The sequence below is a fragment of the Diadema antillarum genome, unplaced genomic scaffold, assembly GCF_040938485.1.
Source record: "Diadema antillarum isolate AM-2024a unplaced genomic scaffold, OU_Dant_1.0 seq00001945_RagTag, whole genome shotgun sequence".
In the NCBI taxonomy this organism is placed as follows: domain Eukaryota; kingdom Metazoa; phylum Echinodermata; class Echinoidea; order Diadematoida; family Diadematidae; genus Diadema; species Diadema antillarum.
In genome coordinates, this window is record NW_027272605.1 from 137856 (window position 1) to 155229 (window position 17374).

Genomic DNA, 17374 nt, shown 5'->3' on the forward strand with positions numbered 1-17374 from the left:
AATCCTTGCGACATATCCCATTCTTCTGCGAAATATAACCCACATATGTATGTACCTTCAGTTTCAGGTAAGCCTCATGGAGGCATGAAAAAGCAAATGTTTTGGTATTCCTGTTACACATACATGTATAGATCTGCATTTAGAATGGAATTGAGAAATAGCCTGCATTTAGAATGCCATTGAGCAATAACACAACTATATCCTCTGCACACTGATATTGATCTATCTGATGCAACAAATATTAATATACCAACAGTGAGAAATGAATCATTACTGATTATCCTTTCATTCTTAAATTCTTGCCACATATTCCATTCTTCTGCGAAATATAAGCCACATGTACGATGTGTCTGATGTAATTAATATTCTATATTAGTGAGAAATGAATCATTGCTGACTTTACTTTAATTCTTAATCCTTGTGACATATCCCATTCTTCTGCGAAATATAACCCACATACCTTCAGTATCAGGTTAGCCTCACGTACAAACTATACAACAAATCAAATGTTGTGGTATGTATGTTACGCATATAAATGTGCATAAATTTAGAATGGCCTTGAGAAATAACACTACTACACGTACATCCTTTGCAAAACAAAACACACATACACACACAACAAACACTTTCTAGTTTCGTGTGACCAGACTACAATTCATCAAAAATTTGTGTAATACCACAACAAGGGCATCACAAACTTTTTTTTTCCCAGTTAGCTTCCTGATCCTGTATACCACATCAGCTGAGGGATTTTCTATGCCCTGACCCATATTTCCTCTTTCCTTTTTCCTTTTCGTTTTTCTTTTTTTTTTTCCATCTCTCACACACATACACTGCATCTCTTTCCCTTCTTTGTTTTTATTTATGCACTCACTTTGGGACCCAATTTATGTGGAAACCGCACACTGGAAAGGCCACAGAAAAAAAAAATAAATTCTTCACTAGGACAAAATGCAAAAATCACAATTAACTTTGGTTTTTCTGGATACACCTAGCCAAAGGAAGTGCTACTTCGAACTGGGCTGACCAACCAAAAACATTAAAATAACAAAATCAAGCAATCATTCCTATAGAGACTTGTATCAAAGCAAAGGCACATTTCAGAAGAATCAGATGTGGATCAAGAATTGTGCTAAAGGGGATGCAGCCTCTCTTGTTCTGGGGCAGTGTAAACCTGCAAATTCACGTTTTACAAACAGTAGGACCAGAACTTCTTAAGGAATATATATGCTCCTCACCAAGATGCTATAGACACAGGGGAAAAGCTTAACCTTTTTGTGTGATTTGAGGGCCAACTGGCACAGAAAAAAACCCATACTGTTGTACACATTGTCCCAAGTCCCCGGCACAGAAAGGATTAAAGCTTGTAATGATCATTCAACTGTATTCTGTCCAGCACAAATTGTTTTTAGCCAATGGTGTGATGCATCAAAACTTTCAAAACGAAACACAGAATTCCCTCTCTTACAGGTTTAAGAGAGTTAAAACAGGGTAACCAACCGAGCGTAAGTGTGATTCCTTCTGACAAAAAGCACTTGGCAATAAAACTTTTTCCTTTACTACCGCTAAAACATTATCAGGTGTGGTAATTCTTATTGGATGGCTACAAGCCATTACTGCGACCACTCAAAAAACAAAAACAAACAAAACAAAACAAAAAAATCATTAACCCTCTCAAAACCATGTTCTCAAAACGCCACTTACGCTGAAGATATATAAAGATATATAAAGTTACAAAAAAAGTTACCAATGGTAGTAATAGAATTAACTCCAGAGAGGTCCTCAACGAATTCAAAGAACATCAGCAACAGTGACAGCAGCGAGATTCATCTACAACACTGTCCTTCCAGGCAGTACCTGATAAGAATCAGTTACTTCAACTACCAATACGTACCATCTGCCAATTCTTTGGGAGGGCAAACTTGAGAGTTTGAAAATACAAAAGAATTGAATGGTTACCCTTTTAAGGGTATGGAAAAGAAACACCTGCTATTCAAGTCCTCGGCACCTGACAATTTGGCACGTAACAGCATTGTGCGACAAAATGGACAACCTCATCATCATCATGTAAAGATGACAACTCTCATTCATTAACCCATTTCCTATGGGAACCTGGCGACCTTTGTATTAAGTATATGGGGATTTCAGAATTCAGTATGGAATGGGTTTATTTCAAATTTGCTGCGGTAAGTTGAAGTATGATACTACACAGACATTCTACATTGTATGCTGAACTCCTACCAAAAGGATATAAATAAAAACATAGGAAAATTTAAGGAACACCAACAACCATGAATATTAATGCGAGCTACAATATGTTTTTAGCCAAACAAAAATAATTTAAAAAATTATACATTTAAGGAGTGGCTACAGTGAAATAATGTCGGCATTAAAAAAATACACACAAATGCACAATAGAACCAGATGTGCACGTTTGTGTATTTTGTGACCTATTTATCCAAAACGTGAAGCAAGTAAAGTTGTTGTTTTTTTCCTTCCCATTTTGCTAGGAAATGATCATCTGTGACATCATCACACCAGTTTCATCCCTAGTGCCTAGAAAGGAGCAAGACACCTCCCTGTCATCTTATTCTGTCCAGGTGGTTGCCATGGTTTCCAGCTTCTGCTCCATTTCATTTCTCTGCCCCAAGTTCGAATTGTTGTGTCAGAACCTGCTCTTTGCGAAATAAGGTTATGTGATGGGCGTGTCTGACATTCTGTAAGAAAGCCTGTAAAGACGAGAATGTCAGATTCCTGGGTGCTTGTGTTTGCCTTTTCTCGACTAATATTACTATTCAAAAACTGCAAGGTCTGTTAACAATCAGTTTGCAGATCATATATCTAGATGCAAATTTTGTGTGATAAACCTATCAGAACAGGAAGGAGGAGACTGATACTGCATGTAAAGCTGAAAATACTGAAGTGAAAGCACAAGGGCAAAGTGATTTTTTTTTTCATGTTCCGATTTGTTTGTACAATTTGTAGCTTCATTAGTATCACAGACCCAGTATAGTCCAGTCAAAATACGACAAAAAGTGGGTTAACCCACAACTAATTGCAACAGAAACGATTCCACTTGCATTTGACCCGGAAGAGCTATTAAAATAACGTATTAAAAGTTCCCTAAAATTCGAGTGGTGGATCAGTGTCTAATTTGCATAAATTCAAAATGGCCGCCATACAACCTGTTTATGCCTATATCTCGGGATACGTAACCAATAGAAAGTAAATTCCGGTGTCTAAACCTATGTTTTTTAGGTCAAGGAATACAATTATGTTATCTGTAGCAACTTTCAAGCATCCCTTTATATAGTTTTTGCATATATTTGCATATAATTACATGCAAAATGGCCGCAATATTGCCTGTGCAAGCCCGTATCTTCGTATACCATTAATGTAGTACACTCAGGAATAAGTCGCTATATATCTGGACATAAAACCCACAAAAAATATATTCTGGTGTCTAAACCTATGTTTTTTTAGGTCAGGGAATACAATTATGATATTAGCAGTAACTTTCAAGCTTCCCTTTATACATTTTTTTGCATATATTTGCATTCAATAAATGCAAAATGGCCGCCATAATTCCTCTACATGCTTATATCTCTATCTGTAAAAGGTACCCAGTGGTGGTGTCTATGGTCTTAATTTTACTGCTGAAAGTCACTGTTGTAGAAAACGTTCCAATCAGGAATAGTTACCTATATTTCACTAAAAATGTGCATATATTTATACATAAATCTATTCAAATTAAGAGTAGCTTACATCCATAAGCTACTCTACAAAAGTTTCATGAGTTTGGACATTTGTTTAGAGAATGTTCTTGTCATATCAGGATACTATGTCACTCACTCACTTTCTGAATAAAAGACCCAGGGGTCCAGCCCTCACTCGAGTATCTCAAGTTCACCTTCCACGCATTCTTACAGACTATTACTTGGGAGAGAGGAAATTGGAAGACTTTGGGAACCTCTAGGGCCATATCTACAAGCCTTTTAGGGACCTCCATGGCCCAGGGAGGCATGATGTTCATATATTCATAACACTAGCGATAAATGCACCTACAGTACTAAGTTTGTTGAAAATTTGACCATATGTTTTCAAAAAGAGGATCAAAAATCAAAAGTGGCCCCCAATAATTTGGTCCCAGCCCCAAGGCGTCCGCACCTATAGGTAATATTTAAGGTGTCTTTGGGCATCCTGTGGCATGTGTCACTTGATTTCAAGAAAACTTTCGTTTCCTGTACATCATTTTCATTTTCTAGCTTGTGATAATAGATACTAAGGTATGTAATGTGATCTCTCAAAATAGAGATCAATGATAAAAGTGAAAAACGAGTATACAAAACTATAGCTTACACTCACAGTGTTTTATGTGTTTACCACAAATTCTGGACTAGGATGGTGTGAAATTGCAGTTGATTAATTTAAAGCAAACAGGATCTCGGCTCCATTTCATACTGAAGCGTGGTAAGTCTCACGTTTGTTGTAAACTGTGTCGATGTCTTTCGAGAATGCTTCTTATTCCTAGTCACCAATTAGAACAGCATAATCTCACTCCTCACATATTTTAGAAATACAACATTACAAGTGTCTGATATATAATGGCCCGCATCTGACACTGGTATGGGTTGTGTGCAGTCAAATCTGCTTGCCCTCCAACTATACACTGCCAGTTGCTAATATCCTGTCTTGCAGTTGCATCAGACTTTCTTCAGGAGTTCCTTAATAGCTGCAGCTTTGTCTGTAGTGATCAGAACATATTTTTGATTAAACATCTTCCTCAAATCGTCCCAATTCCAATGATTGTATGTCATTTCCCTTCCACTGTTTAACTTGAAGAAAAGCTGCTACCGAGGTGGAGGGAAGGGACCTTTTGGAAGGGTTAGGAACAGAAAATGATGTTACGTATTTTGTTTTTTATCTGACTTAAGACTGCTTTTTCGCCAGAAAAATTGAATTCAGCCTTCATGCTGCTCGCATTTCTAAAAAACAACAACTGTGTGTTGGTGAAAATGTTATTAGTGCGAAGCCTCAATGCAATAGGAAACATTTCTTTTAATAAAGCTGCAGATACAACACGAAAAATGGTGAAAGTAAGACTTATAAGAATTTATATGTGTTGTATGAGCTTGAAGCCAATGAGAAGGATGCTGTTTGTATTGATCGACTGATGAATCCAGAGTACTAGTAATAGAAATGTGAAGGCATTTCCTTTTTTTCCTTTTTCTTTGTATCTGGCTGTAAATCACAATGTTTTACATTTTCAGTGAGTCACTGGGTGAAACCGTGCAAAAATATGACAAAATCCACTTCCATACAAATTATCACGGTCATATGTTGCTCATTGATAAACATTCCTTTACCAAAAGTTTTGCAACAAAGGACACAAGTATCAACTAAACATGGATGTAAATCATCGCAGGTAAGAAAAAAGATGTTTGAAAAAAAAAAACCTGCTGAATGATTTAAGACCAATTTTTGTGTACCGTAAGCACACTTTGAAAGCTATATGAGATATGTCCAAACTCATTAAACTTTTGTAGAGTAGCTTATGGATAATCATGAACTTGATGACATGCCCCCCCCCCCCCTCCCCTTTGGCAAAAAAAAAAAAGAGAGAAGAAATAAAGAATTGCAACATAGACACAAGCAATAAGCAGTAAACATGAGGGCAAATTACAAAACATAATACATAAATATCATGCAATCATGAAATATTTCAACAATTCTCACTACATAATTTTAGACTTCAATATTTGTGTACCTACTGAGCACACTTTGGAAGATAAGTTGAATTTACAGTTAAATAAAGATATGTTCTATTCGATGCTACTTACAGTTGTTTTCTGTTTTGAGGCTGTATCTCAAGAAAATGTGAGTACAATGTAATACAATACTTTTAATAAATGCAAGAATATACACACTAGGTGTAGGATACTTGTAATCATCACTTGAGGTTTTAAATGGTAATATAACAATTTTCCCTTGATATCTTGGATGAGACATTACAGTACAATTAACGTTCTGCAGCTTGTATTCGTATATCTGAAATCATATTCACGGTAGTAATTTGAATAGATTTATGTATAAATATATGCACATTTTTAGTGAAATATAGGAAACTATTCCTGAGTGGAACGTATTCTACATCAGTGATTCTCAGTGGTAAAATTAAGACCACAGACACCATCACTAGGTACCTTTTACAGACAGAAATATAAGCCTGTAGTGGCACTACGGCAGTCATTTTGCATTTAATTGAATGCAAATATATGCAAAAAATGTATAAAGGGAAGTTTGAAAGTTACTGCTTATATCATAATTGTATTCCCTGACCTAAAAAACATCTATAGGTTTAGACACCAGAATCTATTTTCTGCGGGTTTTATGTCCAGATATATAGCAACTTATTCCTGAGTGTACTACATTAATGATATACGAAGATACGGGCTTGCGCAGGCAATATGGCGGCCATTTTGCATGTAATTATATGCAAATATATGCAAAAACTACATAAAAGGATGTTTGAAAGTTGCTATACATAACATAATTTTATTCCTTGACCTAAAAAACATAGGATTAGACACCGGAATTTACTTTCTGTGGGTTACATATCCCCAGATATAGGCATAAATAGGTTGTATGGCGGCCATTTTGAATCTATGCAAATTAGACACTGATCCACCACTCGAATTTTAGGGAACTTTTAATATGTTATTTTGATAGCTCTTCCGGGTCATATGCAAGTGGAATCGTTTCTGTTGCAATTAGTTGTGGGTCATTTCATATTTTGACTGGACTAGTAGCGTGGGGTACCATGCATGGAGATACGGTATGCAATGTACCTGTTTTGTTTTGTCAAGTTTTTCTATGAACTCCTACACCTTTCCTATTCTCTGTGAACCAGACATTGGTATTCATAGCCATCCAGCAGCCAATGATCAAGGTTGGCATATTTGAAGACACCATAGCATGCAAAACAGAGTAGCTGGCTGGAGCAACCCCTCAGTGCCATATGTACACTTATGTACAATGTACACGGCGGCAAACAAGCAGCATCATGTTGTGAAAGCATACGTACCTCCCACGCGCAAATCAGATTCATTCCACAAACACTGCCTACCCTCCCCCTGTATGGAATCAAAACAGTCCATATATGCATGACGGGCGTCTCAAAATAGCCACGACTTGACATACACATTGCACCACATCTCCCACGCTATATGACATACAGCGGGAGCACATGATCAATTTTCACGGCAGAGTTGAATTATATGCGTAATTTCCTAACCTAGCATTACATTCTGCATCGCTTCAATATGTGGAAAGATCATTTCGACAAGACTTTTTGCACCTCACGCATGCAAACTGGAGAGCCTACAGTGAATCTGTCATGAGTTTCCAACAACAACAACAAAAATGAAAATAAGATTATCTCTGGTTGATAATTCATTGAGAACTAATCTACTTCATTTTCAACGAGAGTGTCACTGAAACACTTCCTCACAAATTTGGGCATCCTATATTATTGAACATGAAGTACCTACTCATAGTCAACATATTTCATGACCAATATCATTTATTTATCACACAATATGATTTATTTAGATTGGTTCTGATCTTGCTTTGGTGATTCAAGTGTGTCTGCTATTAGAAGTGTTGACATCATTATTTTTCTCCCTTGAAAATATCTGTGATCATCATTAGACATTCACTCCCAGTCATATTTTACCTTCACAAAAAGGTTGCTTTAATACTGATATTTATCCAAATTCATCACCTTTTAACCAATTTTAAAAAGAGTGGTTACAGCAATTAATTCATCACCAATGTGCAGTACGTAGATGCATTTCCATACTTAAAATGTTTTGCATCTAGTTGTTGGTATGTCAGGCAAGACATGGACAACCTCCATGGCTCAGGTTGTAGGAGAACAAGATTTTTTTTTTTTTTCCGTCAAGGCATTAAGAGATCAGAAATATTTAAAGAACACTAGTTGCCTGAAATTTTCTCAAATTTGAGCTGATGACCTTTTTCGCAGCATGATCTTTTTTAAAGCAAATTACCTGGCATTCAATGCATACAGTGTAAACAAGAACTTCCGCATGCATTTAAATTTCATGAATCTTGACTCCTCACAAAACTGGCAACGATTTCCTGCCAAAATTTCTGGTTTTACAGTCCTCTTGTAGATTCCCATACACACAAAGCTGAAATCAATTTTTGAAAATCAAGTTTATCAACACATCATAATCATCCAAAAACTATTGTGCGTGGATGTACAAATTATAAATTGTTAACTCTCACAATATGCATCATAATGTAAAAATCAGTGAAGCCTTATCTTTTTTTAAGTTATCATAATTATTTGCCCTGCACAACTTGTGTTTCCTTTTTCTATTTTTGGTCTGTGTGAATGAAGGCAAATTCCATTGATTTTCATATCACAATGCCAAAAACTTTAATAGAGTACCTCCTGTGAGTGAATACAGCTTTACATCCAAGTATAAAGTGTGATTGAGTATTCAGTACACACTGGCCTGAACAGCGTACACCTTGATGATAGCTATTCAGTTTTATGACTTTAAATGACTCCAGATAGGGGGAGAAGGTAGTAAATGGAAATTTCACCAATAACGAGTTAGTGTTCAAGTCACCATGCATGCCATACTACAGACTGTCGCCTCCAACTACAAATTTATATTATCCCTCAGTACATGTACTTTAAACAAGGCCCATCAGTTTAGGTGGTACAAATAATGCAAAAGGCAAATGGAAATTATACAGAGTTGTACAGTCATTTCTCACAATGTACAAAAAATTGTACAATAACAGTATCATCAGTGAAGATGTTCAGTTTTTTCCACGTGGCATTATTTTGAATGTGTGTACAGTGTACATGTACAGCACAAGAATCAGCTCCGGAATGCTACGTGTACATTGTATTGTACAGTATGTAGACTTTCAGTATTTACAGTGTACCAAAGCCTACCTGGACCATACTGGTCATGGTTGTATTCTAAAATGGACTCAATCTGATACAGTTGATAAAATGAGTACATGTACATATGTATAATTATGCATGTATTAAACAGCGCAATGATAACAGGATTTCAATAAAAATGTAAAAATTAGCCAGAAAGGTATGCAGACACTATTGTAATCTGAGAACATCCAATTGTAGTTGCTACGTAATTCAATTGAGTATCGATTAATCGACATATCAGGCCATGGCAGTATCCACTGACCTTCTGCGGGAGTGTATTGCATGCATTTCGTTGAGAAATATGGTTGCTATTAAAGGCATGATTGGTCACCAAGTAACATTATCATACCTAAAATTGTACATGTACCCACCACTGAACGGGGAGGGATCTTCAAAACTGAAGTCGCGTTATCAAATGTGTATTGACTTTTGCCATGTTATGCTCTTGGTCTCAAAATTGTCCAACATAGCACATTATCCTGGCATATTGCATCAGTCAAACAAATTTCTTGGGAGACCTTTTCACTAATTTTATTTAGCAAATTCCAAAAGGTATAAGATGAAATTTGAGCCCTCTGAAGTCTGTGTTTTCCATTTATTAAAACTGTAATTAATGTGGGTAAGTAACCCTCACAAGAAAAACAAAAGAAAATATAGGAGCCATAGCCTATATAGTACATTGTAAAGTAAATTTCCCTCTCCAGCAATCATACAGTGTATTACTCCCTTGAGTCACTACCCCCCCCCCCCCAGCACCCCCCCCCCCCAATATTTTGTTCAAGTGATCCTTCCATAAAGCAAACAATATAGGCCTAATGAGCAAACAAGCAAACACTGAGTGCAGGATCACTCTCTATGTAGCTCTGTGATAAAATGCATGGACTCCACACAAACGCTATTGCTGTGTTCAAGTACAGCATGTATGATATATTAATTGCACACATCCACAACTGCGGAGAATTGATGGAGAGAGCCCCATGATAACATGGTCGATCCCATCGATCCCATCATGCAGTATACACTATAAGTACTGTTAAATGTAGTTCATTGTATCAGAGAAATTTGCTGCCTCCTGTTTTATATTCTATAAAAATTGATGATACAAATCTTATACTAGCACATTGTGAGTATACCTTCCAGGAATGTATAAAAAGGATGCAAGGATTACATTGTACTTTTGTACAAACATTGTATAAACTGTATTTAACAATATATCACACGCCATGTTCAGACTTATTTCTAGTCGGAGTAAAATTTTATGGCGCAGCAATTAGAATTCAAATTTATGCTTTATCTTGCCACGACCCTGTGTCTACACGACTGTCGTGGGAAGAAACTCCGACTAATTTACCACGGCCTTCGTGGGGATCACCGTGGAGGGTCGGTGTAACTTCCGGAAGTGGTAGCGCCGCGCACGTCGACCATACCATTGTGGGTTTTTTTCTACCAGCAGCATTTATCTCCTCTATTCTTGTTGATGAGAATTTCTGGGCGCTACAATGTAGCTTCTCCGTCGTGATCGACTAGGTCAGAATTGTACTGCACGCGCATGTGTACTCACATTTGACTCCGGAAGTTTTACCTACATGTAGGTCGTATAAGGTTTGTAAGGTCATATTGTAGATACTCCGAGGGCTTGTCCGCAAGGGCAATTTACTCCGACCGGCTAGTCGTGGTAGCGAGATACTCCTGAAAAAAACTCAGGAGAATCTTGGTCGGAGGAAGAGGTCGTGGTAAGTTCCCCCTACCGGAGGAAGATACCACGACCTTGTTCAGATGGGCACTACTCCAACCTTTCCTCCGACCTTCCTCCGACCAAGCTTCCTCCGACCCCTCCTCCGAAGTTACTCCGACCAAAACTGCTTTCGTCTGAACGCAGCTTCTGGTGTGTACAGTAGGTACAAAGTATTCATTTGAAACTTACGACTGTATTTAACAAAAAGCAACTCACTGGACACACAGCTGTGTGATTACTGTACATTTATAAAAGTGCACCTACACGTACTGTATGTGATACAGAATTGCATTGGTTTGCTCTTTTATTGCAAATCAAAAAGAAAAAAAAGAAAAAAAAGGGAAGTCCTGGTTTGGTGTAAGAACACTTTATCATCGATGTACAAAGTATACTGTAATGCACACTAGTGTACACGTAGACCCCAAACCAAGTCAATTTTATCCTTCACTCACAAAGATCCTCTGCTTTGCACACACTGGATGAAAAACAAAACAAAACAAAACAAAACAAAACAGGTCTAGAAAGACCCAATACATTAGAAAAAAAAAATCATTTGTGCTTGAACAGGTCATATGGAATTCATTTTCACACAAATAATGTATAGTGTATGCACAATGAGCACATACTCTAGATCATTCAGTGCCTGTTGAGTGTTTTATTCCCTACAGCGTAGCACATTATGTACAATCTACCATGAATGATTTTTGCAATTCAAAATTGGGACGATATTCAAAATCACAATTTCTTTGAGTGGTGAAATTCGCAAGCAAGAACCCCATTGACAGTTCTAATGAAAAGAGGTACAGGTGTACTTGTACAATCACTTTTTGAGAGAAAATTAAATTTTGGAAAGAAGAAATGTACATGTTGTATTTCAATTCAAAGGGAAGGCAGTACATAAATGTACTATAGTAGATCACCTCGCAATGATTGGACTAGACAACAGAATGTTCTGTATCATATTGAACTATTAATCTTCAGTAATGTTTTTAATTTCACATTATACACTGTGGCATTACCATCACCAATGCTGTCCCTGCACAGAAAGTGGATACTTTACAGGCTAATGACATACATTATGTAATAGGGTAATTTTCGAAGCATAAACATTGTATCAGTGAGCAGTTTTTCAATCATTAATGCATCATCTTTTTTTCTGGCATCATCCCCAATTCTTCTATCCTCGCCCCCCCCCCCTCCCCCATCCCCCACCCTATCAGAGTAGATTGTTTTCCTTCACAACAGGTTATATTGCTCTTCTAGGTTGTGATATTGAAGACATGGTGTACACTATTAAACATTGTGTTAAATGGTGCATGGCTTGGTATTAAAGCCTGCATTAAACGGTAGACTGCATCATGCGTACAGTACACAACAAGTGCATGACTTGTAATTTGCTAATTAGCCCAAGAGCAGTTTCACTTTCCCAAGGCCTATGGTAGAATGACTAGGGTGAAATTTGATTGCACAAGGGGCTAATTACTGTATTAGCGGAATATTTCATGAATTTTTCGAGTCGGATGCTATTCGCGAATTTAAAAACACGCAAAAATATATTAAACTGTGACATAAAATGTCATACGCACATAAACATAACTTTGCATATTTAATCTCTCTTCAGTACTGTACTCCACAATTGCGGATTTAACCACTTGCGAAATTGTCACGAAGTCTCGATTTGCAAATAATTAGACCAGTTGGCTAAATATATGGCATACAGTGTATCGTACACTACATCGCATTTTGAGTGACTGCAGTCCAAAATACATATTGTAGTACAAAATGCACCATTTGTCAGAGGATGTGGAGTAGAACTTTGATGTAATACTCTTTTGCAGGAATTAGTGGTTATGAAATGATACCTTTCCATGCATTTGTAATGAAATCAAGATACAGAACATTGTACCTTGTGGTGCTAAGTTAAGCCCTAGTTGTGCTAGTGTAGGATTAATTTTTAATCTATAAATCTATTGTAGCATGGACATTTTATCCTCTCGAGAGTCAGAAATGCTCTCGTATGTGGAAGGATGTCACATTCACTGACAATGGATTTGATTTGCCATTGATGTTCAGCCGCAGCAGTTTTGAGTACTTTCATAATTCATTCTCTGCTATTTAAAATGCAGTGCCACAGTATTATATTGCATCCATCTTTGTTTACGTCTGTAATGAAGAATCACTCAATATCACTTTACAAATTGTACATCGTACAAGGTCAGGAATGAAAGTCAGGTACATACATGAGTGTACAGTGTGTACTTCCAGGTACTTGTACGTTCACACTATTTAATGGAGTGACTGCAAATTTGTAATGCTCTGCAGTGATGATCAATTCTCAATCAATGCCCTTGTTAAAACATTACAAAATTTATCGTGTAGTCAAATATTACGGTTATATATGGAAAATGGAAAAGCAATGTCCTGAATCACATTTTGTGGATCATCTGAAATCAAAATCGTTTTAAACCCAGTGTACAATGCGTTTGTACTGTACATTTAGATGCACATATTGTACTGTACGACTGTGTGGTGTTTGATGTGCAGAGTGTACAATGAACAGATCACACATGTAGCAGAATGGGGAGGGGTGAATTCAAGCAGATTTATTAGTGTACAATGTAACCTACATGTACAACATGCAGTATGGTGTACACTTGTACACTCAGTACAGCTGTACATGTTTTACTTTTAACGAGGGGTCTTAAAATGCAACATCAATACCGTTTAACACTGACTTACCACAGTGCTTTCATGAGCACTATGAAATATTTCTTGAAGAAAATCCCTCTATCTTACAGCCCCTCAAAATACTGTACCACCAGAGCCATAGTTGTGGTCATGTACTGAAGTACAATATAACGTACAGTATGTGTACATTGTAGGTACACCCTACTTTTAAAAGAAACCCAAGCTTGATCAGCAAGCATGTTCTTTCAGCAGAGAGAAAATGCACACAACAATTCCTAGATACCAAATTGGGAAATCATAGGAAAGCTTACCAAAGAAAAAGCCACAAAACAGCACAGGTATATTAACAGCCCAACAGATTTCTGAGAAACATACAGTGCAGGCCTTACATTGTACATACATACAAAATAGATTATGTACTGTTTTGTTTTGTTTTGTTTTGTAATACAATCTATTGAAGCTGCAAGCAGGCTTCCGTAGCAAAAATACAGGATTTCCATCGAAACTACTGAAACAGGATGTCTAGAGATCTACTAATAATGCAAGAAATATTCAGTGAGCCTACAAGTACATTATGTACAGTGTACAATATGTACGTAGCTGCTGAAATGCAATGCAAAACTTGTATTTGCTTTAGAACAAAAGAAGTTCAGAAAAAAAAATCACATGGTAAACTTTAATTGGTTCTCTGACAGTTTAATCTACAGTACATTGTACATTTACCTGTAGTGACTATAAACTTTATAAAATCTCAGGTACTATGTTTAAAATGATCTAAGAGTGATGCAATGCCCTTGTCACAACATGAACATGCTGTTTTGGATACATGCTAGCAATAACACATTGTACATATGTATGTAGATCACTGTGTCCACTCCTACTCATTAAATATTGGCAGCTTTCACACAAATACTGACAACTTGTTTGCTATCAATTTCTCAAATGCATTTCCACACGTCTGGAGCTAATCGTCTGTTCACACACGGGCATGAGTTTCTTCCACGACTGCTATTAAACTGAAACACCATCCTGTACCACAGCTGTTCATGAACAATGTGGCCTATCGATCAAACATGCAACTCTCAATTGTACAGTGAAATGTTGTTTATGTTCAAGCCATGTGCCATGATGGGAAAAGTGGGCAAAGGAGAACATATTTCTTACTCTAAAGCTCCACCTTCTTCATTTTATATGTCAACAAACTACTGATCAATACAAATGCACACCCAGAATCAATTCAATGACTTCAGCAGCTACAAAGCTGCCAACTTTGTAAAACATCTAAAAAAATTGCAGAATTCAGATGCCTGAACGAAGGCAAATTTATTTTGGGCGGAAAAACATTTTCTACAGTTCCTTTAATAGACTTTTATGTGTACAATCTGTGGTGATACAACCTGGGTAAAACACTATTTTCCATGAAACCTGCAGTATTTTTGGCCAAAAAAGGGGGAAATATAAGTTACTGTAAACAAGTAAAAGCTGGCATACAAACTGTACAGTGTAGCAGCAACTATACAACATACAGGGCAAAATGCAATTCAGGAAATGCATTGGTAGGTGCCTGATGCAAGTTTGCATTCAGACTCTGATCATCAAATCAAAAAAAAAAAATCATCAACTGACATCAAATTTGTACTAGAAGGTTTACAAACTAGTTTAGTGTGAAAGCTTCCACTGTCAGGTCTTTCAACTTTACACAGCTACAGATGTTGTACAAGGAATTTGATTTCTCCGCATACAGCAAGCTTGTAGGGCCTACAATGGTTGACGAGTGCATTGTTTTCTGCAACAACACACCAAACTTTCAGTTTCACAGGTTGCAGACATGAATTGTACAATGCATGTAACATCCTAATCACAATGGTTATCAACCGTGACCCACTTTGACTATCAAACCACAGACATATTTTGACTGTCAACAAGGATAGACTGCTCTGGAAATGGTGTGGTCTTCATACACACAAAAACAAAAACAAAAAATAATAGAATATATTACCACCTGATACACGAACAGTGTACATTTAGTATACATTTTTGTACACCACATAATGAACAGACATTGAGAATAATATCCGAAACTTTTAAGCAAATATCTGTTTGACACAGAAATTACCAAAATGTATTGTTTGCAAGATTACATTGCACATTTATCATTTTAATGCAAACTATCTATTTGCTATTAAAAGAAAGAATTTTAAGAAACATTTTCTTAAGTCCCAGTGACAAAGAAACAAATAATAAGCCACTCCACTTTGTATTGTACATGTATACATTGTGTGATGATGTAATAACAAACAGGACATTTTTTTTTCAGAGTTTCACATTTCATTTGATACAGGTGTACTTTCATATTTTTTTTTTTTTGCTGTACAAATGTATACTGTATTATTGTAGCAGCAAACTTGCTGAACATGTGTCTGAAATCTTCAATGCAATTTTCTCCACAAAATTGTTTGTACGTATGTATTGTATTGTGGCGCCTACTAAAATTGGCGACAGGAGCGGGATTTGCTTGTTTCCATAGTAAAAGTAATTAGTGTTTGCTGAAAATTTAAATTTTTATAATATCAAATTACAGTAATCTAGTTTCAACATCAAATCGCTTCTAACACCGTTGGATTAAACTGGGACCAAGATGATCATAAAGTCAAGATACCTTTTTTTCTTTCCTTATAAAGTGGTTACAATCCTATCTCAAACACCATCTGTAGTTTCCCCTGACTGATAAAACTACGTTATATACCAGTAATCAACTTACAGTTTATCCTTGAATGAGCATCAATTTGTAAATTATGAAATGACAATTTGTTCTGTACTGGTACAATGTATACTGTATCAACACTTGCCAGATTTTCTTTGTTATCTTTTTATTATGTCAAATTATACTTTTCAGCTAATTGGCGGATCCAGAGGGGGGGCGCATCGGGCGGGCACCCCCTCTTTATTTTTGGTTAAAACAAACGAAATAAAAAGAAAAAAATGGGGGTGCGTGCGCACCCATCCCTTTAATTTTGTAAAGGCGTCTCCCCTTTACGGAATTCCTGGATCCGCCCCTGCTTTTGCTACGATTAAAAGTAAAATTGTGTCTCTTAATGGTTTCCTCCATACATAGTCAGATCTATAGGAAGAATTGTAGAGATTTCCTCCATGGTACCACCTTCCTACCCAAGGCAAGGGAAACTGACCATTGCATTTTAATAGGTTTAATGATATGGGTACAATTGCACTAAAATCAATATAGGCGGTCAATCTCATATTCTTACAACCCTACTTGTACACTGTGTTCACAAAGATACTGCGCACGCTGAAGGATCAGGGACCTCTGACATGGTTTTATAAGGAACATCAATAACAATAACAGGCATGATTTATCAAAGACAGTGGCAAAACTTTCACATGGCACAGTGGTGCCACTTCTTCTTCTTCTTCTCCTATACTCTTCAAAGGGCTATAAAATGCAGCCTATCACGAAGATGAATACAACTTGTGTGCACAATGAGGATTGTGGCAATGTGGGCTTAATCACAAGGTGTGATTTTAAGGTGGGACACTTGTTACAGATTTTTTTTATATATTACAAAGTGCATTCATTTAAATACAACAAAGTATTAACCATACATGTACATTGTAACACAACGAATATATACTCGGGGCAAGCAGCAATAAATGAAGACATACAATATACAGGGATCATATTGTTTTCGTTTGTTTTTCTTTCACCCACTTGCCCAATGAAGCTGAAGCATGATAAAAAATGGAGTGTTATGTTTCTGCCAGATGCGTCAAATCAACATCATTTTGGCAAACAAACATTAAACGTATCAAGGACTGGGAAGATGATGGATTGAAATACCACCCTATTTTGACAGACAATATGTATGTTTATCATTCACCAGTACTTCATGAGGGGTTTGTATTACAGTGTCAACACACAATGCATGTTTACAATATTGTGAATG

The 17374-nt window shown here is 36.7% G+C and overlaps 1 protein-coding gene across 2 annotated transcripts in view; it reads right to left on the bottom strand.

The window, feature by feature from the left end:
• The window catches only part of LOC139713302 (diacylglycerol kinase theta-like), a 122272-nt gene that overhangs the window by 104255 nt on the left and 643 nt on the right, over positions 1-17374 (bottom strand). The gene's annotated exons all lie outside the window — the stretch shown is intronic.